The 6,540-nt window shown below is 41.0% G+C and overlaps 1 pseudogene; it reads right to left on the bottom strand.

Annotated features, from left to right (window-relative positions):
* Positions 1-3,560: 3,560 nt before the first annotated feature.
* LOC143602014 (secreted RxLR effector protein 161 pseudogene) lies at positions 3,561-4,091 on the bottom strand (annotated as a pseudogene).
* Between the last annotated feature and the right edge of the window lie 2,449 nt (positions 4,092-6,540).

Raw genomic sequence — 6,540 nt, forward strand, 5'->3', positions numbered from 1 at the left:
ACATGAAATTGTAACGTGAAGCTTAAAACTAAAAAGCATAGATTTAATTAGCATGTCTCCCACCCCACATGTCACTTCACATCTCAATTTCATAAAGTTAATTGTGTCACAAAATGTGAAGTCATTATCTAAGGAACATGAATTGCATTATACATAACAATAAAGATCATCAAGAAAATCATTTACACTGTAACGACTGAAGATTTTTAGCCAATCGACACGAAGAAGCACATGATCATGATCAAGACAGTAGTTACTTTTAACCTAAGAAATTTGCATTGTTATACAATAGCATATACTGTTTAATTAACCCATTGAAGATGCAATAGGGTCAATGATCTACCGCTGGAGAAAGGTAGACTAAAATCAAATTCACATCAATGGGAGCAGTCCCAGAAAATCGCTAAAAACTTATGTGTCGAATACCATAAAAAACTTGGGCCTTTACTAAAAAAAGTTTTTTTATAGAGCTTAACTATTAAATTTTTAAATGGGCTTATTGGCTATATATAATTCATGTTGTACCATTTTTTTAAACAAAAATGGGATTAATGAGTTGAGTAATTGGGTTTAAACATTAAGGTTGTGTTTGTTTTTGTTTATAAACGCCCTGCTTGCGGTGCGCGCATATAATGTATATATGTGTGAATCCTCGGGTGGGCAAAAGTAAAATTGCACTAATTTTGACGTTATTTTACTAATCTCGTGAAAATAACGTTAAAAGTGGCGGAAGGTTAATCAGACATCATGTAGTGGCGTTGATAGCCGAAAGACAAGGGCACATGCACCAATCAGCCGGTGTCCCGATGATTGAGTGCTATGTGCCTTATGTCCAAGGCTTGATGCAAAACTACTATCGAGCCGGGGGTCTCACCGGAAACAGCCTCTCTATCCCTATGGGATAGAGGTAAGGCTGTCTACATCTTACCCTCCTCAGACCCTACTATAGCATTGCTATTGGTGGGATATACTGAGTACGATGATGATGATGATTTGAGCCTATGTCTGCGGGCGCGCAGACATAAGCTCTTGAAGACTGTTTGTTAAAAAAAAGATCTGAAAACTGCTTTTATGGTCTTAAAAAATAAGTTTTTTTCACTATCTTTACACATCTTCACACTTCTTAACATCATACCAAGTACTAACACCCAATGTCCAACACCACCACCACCCACCGTCCCCCGCCACCACCACCCGCCGCCGCCGCCAACACCCACCACCACCGTCCGCCGCCACCACCACCACCACCAACACCCACCGTCTGCCGCCACCCACCACCACCACCACCGTTAACCACCCATCACCACCCCCGTCGGCCACAACCACCATCTACCACCACCACCACCCACCGTCCGTCGCCACCACCACCCGCCACCACCATCCACCACCACCCACCGTCCGCCTCCACCACCACCACCCCCGCCAACACCACCCGCCACAACCATCCACCACCACCATAGTCCACCACCCATTGCCGGCCACCATCACGGTCCACCACCCACCACCACAATCGTCCATCACCACCACCCACCGTTCACCGCCTACCACAATTGTCTACCACCACCCACTTCCATAGTTCGTACACCATTACCAATTATTTTAGCAGTCTATAAACGTTAAATGACTTTTATCTACTGTAATATATATGATAGGTAACTATTTTTCAGCTTATGCAGGCGATATCCAGTTTATAAAACAAACAGTATTATATTTTCAGATTGCAGACCTTTAGACCACATCTTCATTTGCAGACATTAAATCAGATGAAATCAGATTGCAGACAATTTTTGTCTTAAAAAACAAACAGCACCTAAGAGTACATATTTTTTAAAAATATATATTATATAAAAAAGTATTTAAAAAATTGGCCTTAACATGGTGTTTAGGCCAGAAATGGTCAACGCCAACCCCCCCCCCCCCCCCACCACCCACACAAAGCCGGCCCTTATGGGAGCGTTATTGTCAATGATATACCGCTAGTGACAGGCTCAAGTGCACATGAATACTTATCCTCTCCAAATACACATGGATTATGATCCTTCTATTCACTGTCAAGGGTGGACCTCCACTTATTGTGTAGTGTTCGGTCTAGCATGTAAACTTTTTTTAGAAGTATGTATATGTTATCGAATCAATCTTAATGAAATTTTGACAATGACCCCCTCTGACCCTGTGAGAAAATTTCTTGGGTCCACTACTGTTCACAATGGACTTACTTTGGTTTCATACCAGCGAATATAGTGTGTTTTGTTGACAATAAACTTACATATTGGTTTTTTCTTTTCTCTGAGTGAAAACTTCCTTAGACTGTTCTCTCTTGGATTTCAACTTGGAAAATCGAGTTTTCAAGAGATCCAATTTTCATTTGGATTTGATTTGTAATTTTCATTTTATATAGAATAAATTACTACATTTCAAAGTTTTAGGCGATTTTATTCAGGCCTCATTCAAATATCCAATTAAATTTTTTGCTTTGTCATTGTGTTGAACAAGAGAGCATATAGGGCTGGGCTGGGCTGTGGGCAGAAACTTGTTGGGTTCTTGCAAATAATTCTGTTTAAGCCTACAGAAGTCATAAATAACTAAATAAGGTGTTAGTTATAAATTACATTTAAAAACTGAATATATAAATAAAATTATAGAATATATAAAAAAACTATATTGTGGGCCTTAGTTTATATAAAGGGCCTAAAAATTTATCCAAAAGTCAAATTACACTTACGTTTTGTGCTTCTGGCACGTATGTGTTATATATATAATAACTGAAGTAATGATTAAATGTCGTAAAACTAGAACTCAACCAGCGAGACTGACTTTTAGTGTGCACATCAGGTTAATAGGTAAGCTTGAAGCAGGATAGGGAATGTTATGCAGGCTGAAGAATGAGTCGAATGACATTCGTTACAGTTGAACTTTAGTTGATTCGTTATGTTTAAAGACAATGTTTATGGTGTTATGTTTGATGTTTGGCTTCGTACAAATTCCGCTGCTATTATGTTCAAATTTGAAGTTTAAGAACTATATTGCATGTGTAAACCCAAATTTCTAAGATACTCTGGATCAAGAATGATAAACGATAATTAACGCACAACTTATAAATAACCGACTTATATTATAACCAGAAAATATAACTCAAAAAACTGATTACAATAACTTTGGTAGTGATGGTGGTGATTGTTGTGTTTGTTGTTGATGTTGTTGTTGTGTCTAACACTAACTTTGTACATGTATTTATACTAGCAACCCAACTTGGTCACCAAGCATAATATGTGGTCACCACTCAACTTGGCCACCAAGGTGAACTTAGGCAACAAGGTCAACTTGGCCAACAAGGTGAACTTGGCCACCAAGCATATGGAATGTTTCATAATACCCCTTAGACTTTAACCGACTTGTTTAAACCTCTTAGGCCCGGTTCGCCGACTTGTGACCCGGAATAGAAATTAATCCAACATTCACCCCCCTAATTTTTGATTCGGATTAGTAAGGTCTTCAACTCCAAGTAACTCGCGCATCTCCGTGAACTTGATTCTTGCAAGTGATTTAGTGAGGATATCGGCTCATTGCTCTTTCCCGCTAATGTGCTCAACATCGACCTCGCCGTCATTGTAGCAATCTCGGATAAAATGAAAGCGAGACTTTATATGCTTTGTTCGGTTGTGAAAAACCGGATTTTTCACAAGGGCTATTGCAGACGTGTTATCAACTTTCAACATAACTTTCTGTAATGCTTCTCCAGTCAACTCGCTCAACAACTCTCGGAGCCATACAGCTTGACATGCAGCTGCTGAAGCCGCCATGTACTCGGCTTCACACGATGAGAGTGCAACTGTCGCTTGCTTTTGTGAGCACCATGTAATTGGAGATTGCCCATAATAAAACACCTGCCCCGTGGTACTTCTACCATCATCCTCGTCTATGTTGTGAATACTATCACTATACCCGACAAGTCGTTTAGACCCATTCTTCCCGTACTTGATCCCATAACTCGTCGTGTTCTTCAAGTATCTCAATAGGTGTCGTATTGCCATACCATGAGATTCTCGTGGGCTTTGCATATATCGACTAACAATACCCACAGAGTACGCCATATCTGGACGAGTGTGTAATAAATACCGTAAGCAACCCACTACCTTTCGATACTCGGTTGCATCGAGTTCGACTTCATTCTCGGTTTTGAGTATTTCACACCATGATCCATCGGGACTTGAGACGGATTACAGCTTTGCATACCGGTCTCCTTTAGAATCCTTTTGGCGTATCCTTCTTGTGTAATTACTATCTCGTCCTCTTGTTGGATGTCACACCCGGCCCTGAGCGGCGGAAACAGCCGGGCGTGCACGAGTGGGGATTGATAATTAAGCACGGGCCATTGCAAAACATTCAAAGATTTTCATTGCGCATGAAATGTTTAATACAAATACATTACATTGTTTAAAGATTACATAAAAACATCCAAGTATAAAAACTGTTGAAGATTTCCACGCCATATCCCCTTTGCGCGGCGGGTACAACCACGCGCATCGAAGGGATAGAACTAAAATCTTCCAAAAAGCTAGTTTTAGATGTTCAGCGTGAGGTGCTCTAAGTGTGACTCCATGCGCTACCTAGTTATCTCCTGAAAGACACGTAAAAATATTTGAATCAGTATAAACTGAGTGAGTTCACAAGTTTTAGTAACTTGATAAATCGTATTGCATCATAATCTCGATACAAATCATTCTGAAACATAATTCTGATAGCATTATTAAACACATGCTTGGTAAAACATAGATCTATCAACATATTCTGATAAACTCGTTGCGCGGTTTACGCGCGAACATTTCTGGGAACTGTGCTCGTCTGTGTAAGTGGCGCTGCCACTACGAGCTAAAATAATGTAATACCGTCCCGCGGGTTACGCGCGGACACTTCTGGAAAACTGTGCTCGTCTGAGTAAGTGGCGCTGCCACTACGAGCGAATAATACTGTAATACCGTCCCGCGGGTTACGCGCGGACGTTGTGCCGGAAAACAAGGCGCTCGTCTGCGTAAGAGGAGCGACCTCTACGAGCGGGCTCAAACCCATAGTACTGCCCCATGACCATACTAGGCACTCGTCTGTGTAAGAGGTGCGACCCCTACGAGTGGGCGGATCAAACCAGCAGTCCCTACCCTTAGAGTTCCAATGGTAGAGTGATCACTTACTCGAATCTGGTGCACTAACATTGAAATACCATAGATAACTGTTCGCATTGCTCATCATGAAACATAACTTAAACACGTAATCGTTTGCATAGCTTGTAAGTATACCATGATAAAACATTATTTAAGTACGTGTCCCTCGCCCCGAAAGTAGTTTAAAAACAGTGAAAACAGTGAAAATAGGGGCTGTGAGACTCACCTGTGGTTCTTGTTAAGGGATTTAGTCGAGATTCGGGTTTTCTTGGTGTTGGTCTTTGAATTTGAAGGTCTAGAATACGATGAAATAGCAAGAAGTATATAAGAAATAGGAGAATATAAGGTTTGGAAAGTAGATCTCAAGTTTATAACCTCGGCTTACCTAGTAACTGGAACGGAATCGAAAATAATGGATGCTTGGGAGATGATTAGTGCAAGTTTGCAGTTCTATGAAGTGTGTTTTGAGGGATGATTTAGGTTACATATTTATAGGCAAACTCAAGGGAACACAGTCCCTTGCTTTAGGGGATTGAAATCTTTTCATATCTAAATGTAATGATGATAAAGTATGGAAGTTATTATTATTTACTTAAGAGTGGAGTGGTGGATAAAAGATTTTGATTTGATTTGGACAGAACATGCAGGTCTGGGGTTGGTGAGAATAGGGTGGCTGACAGTTGACTTTTCATGTTACAGTGTGCTTTTTCAGGTACTTTTGTCAGTGTACAGTAAAAAGTGGAAAATCTCTGAAACACGCTACTGTTTCCTTTCGGGCGGGAGTAATCTCCTTATAACTGGAGAATAGACTAAGTGTTCTGCGCGTATAACTTTGTGCGCATAGCTTTCTGCGTGTAGGACATTTCTTTGCTGCGGGTAGATACGTAACCTTCTCGCAGTTAGGGACATTTGAGTTTCATTTGTAGATTCTCCAGGTGGTCTTGGTATTTCAACATAGTGATCAGTCATGTTGAAGTCAATTCCATCTTGGAGCTTCAGACAAACTAGCTCTCAACGTTCCCGCCATGCGGGTAGGTTAGTTCCCCTCCCGCACGCGCATAATTGGTTTTGGGATGCACCCGCCTTAGCCTCATGCGTGACGGTCAACCCATTTTGGCAACATAAAGTTTCATGAAAAACATAAGGCCAAAACGTTCACGCATGGCGCATATAACAAATGCTCACGCTGGTTCTTAACATGGTGCGCTCGCGCAGGTTGCACATAACAACTGCACGCGCTGACTAACATGGCGCGCTCGCGCAGGGCGCACATAACAAATGCACGCGCTTAATATTTACAATCACCTAATTATTAGGTTGATTACTTAGCTTATGGGTTTGGGAATTTACCGGTTGTCACATTCTCCCCTCGTTAAACGAATTT

This window comes from Bidens hawaiensis, unplaced genomic scaffold, assembly GCF_021521415.1.
Source record: "Bidens hawaiensis isolate Kalapana, Puna unplaced genomic scaffold, B.hawaiensis_p1.1 tig00057769_1, whole genome shotgun sequence".
In the NCBI taxonomy this organism is placed as follows: domain Eukaryota; kingdom Viridiplantae; phylum Streptophyta; class Magnoliopsida; order Asterales; family Asteraceae; genus Bidens; species Bidens hawaiensis.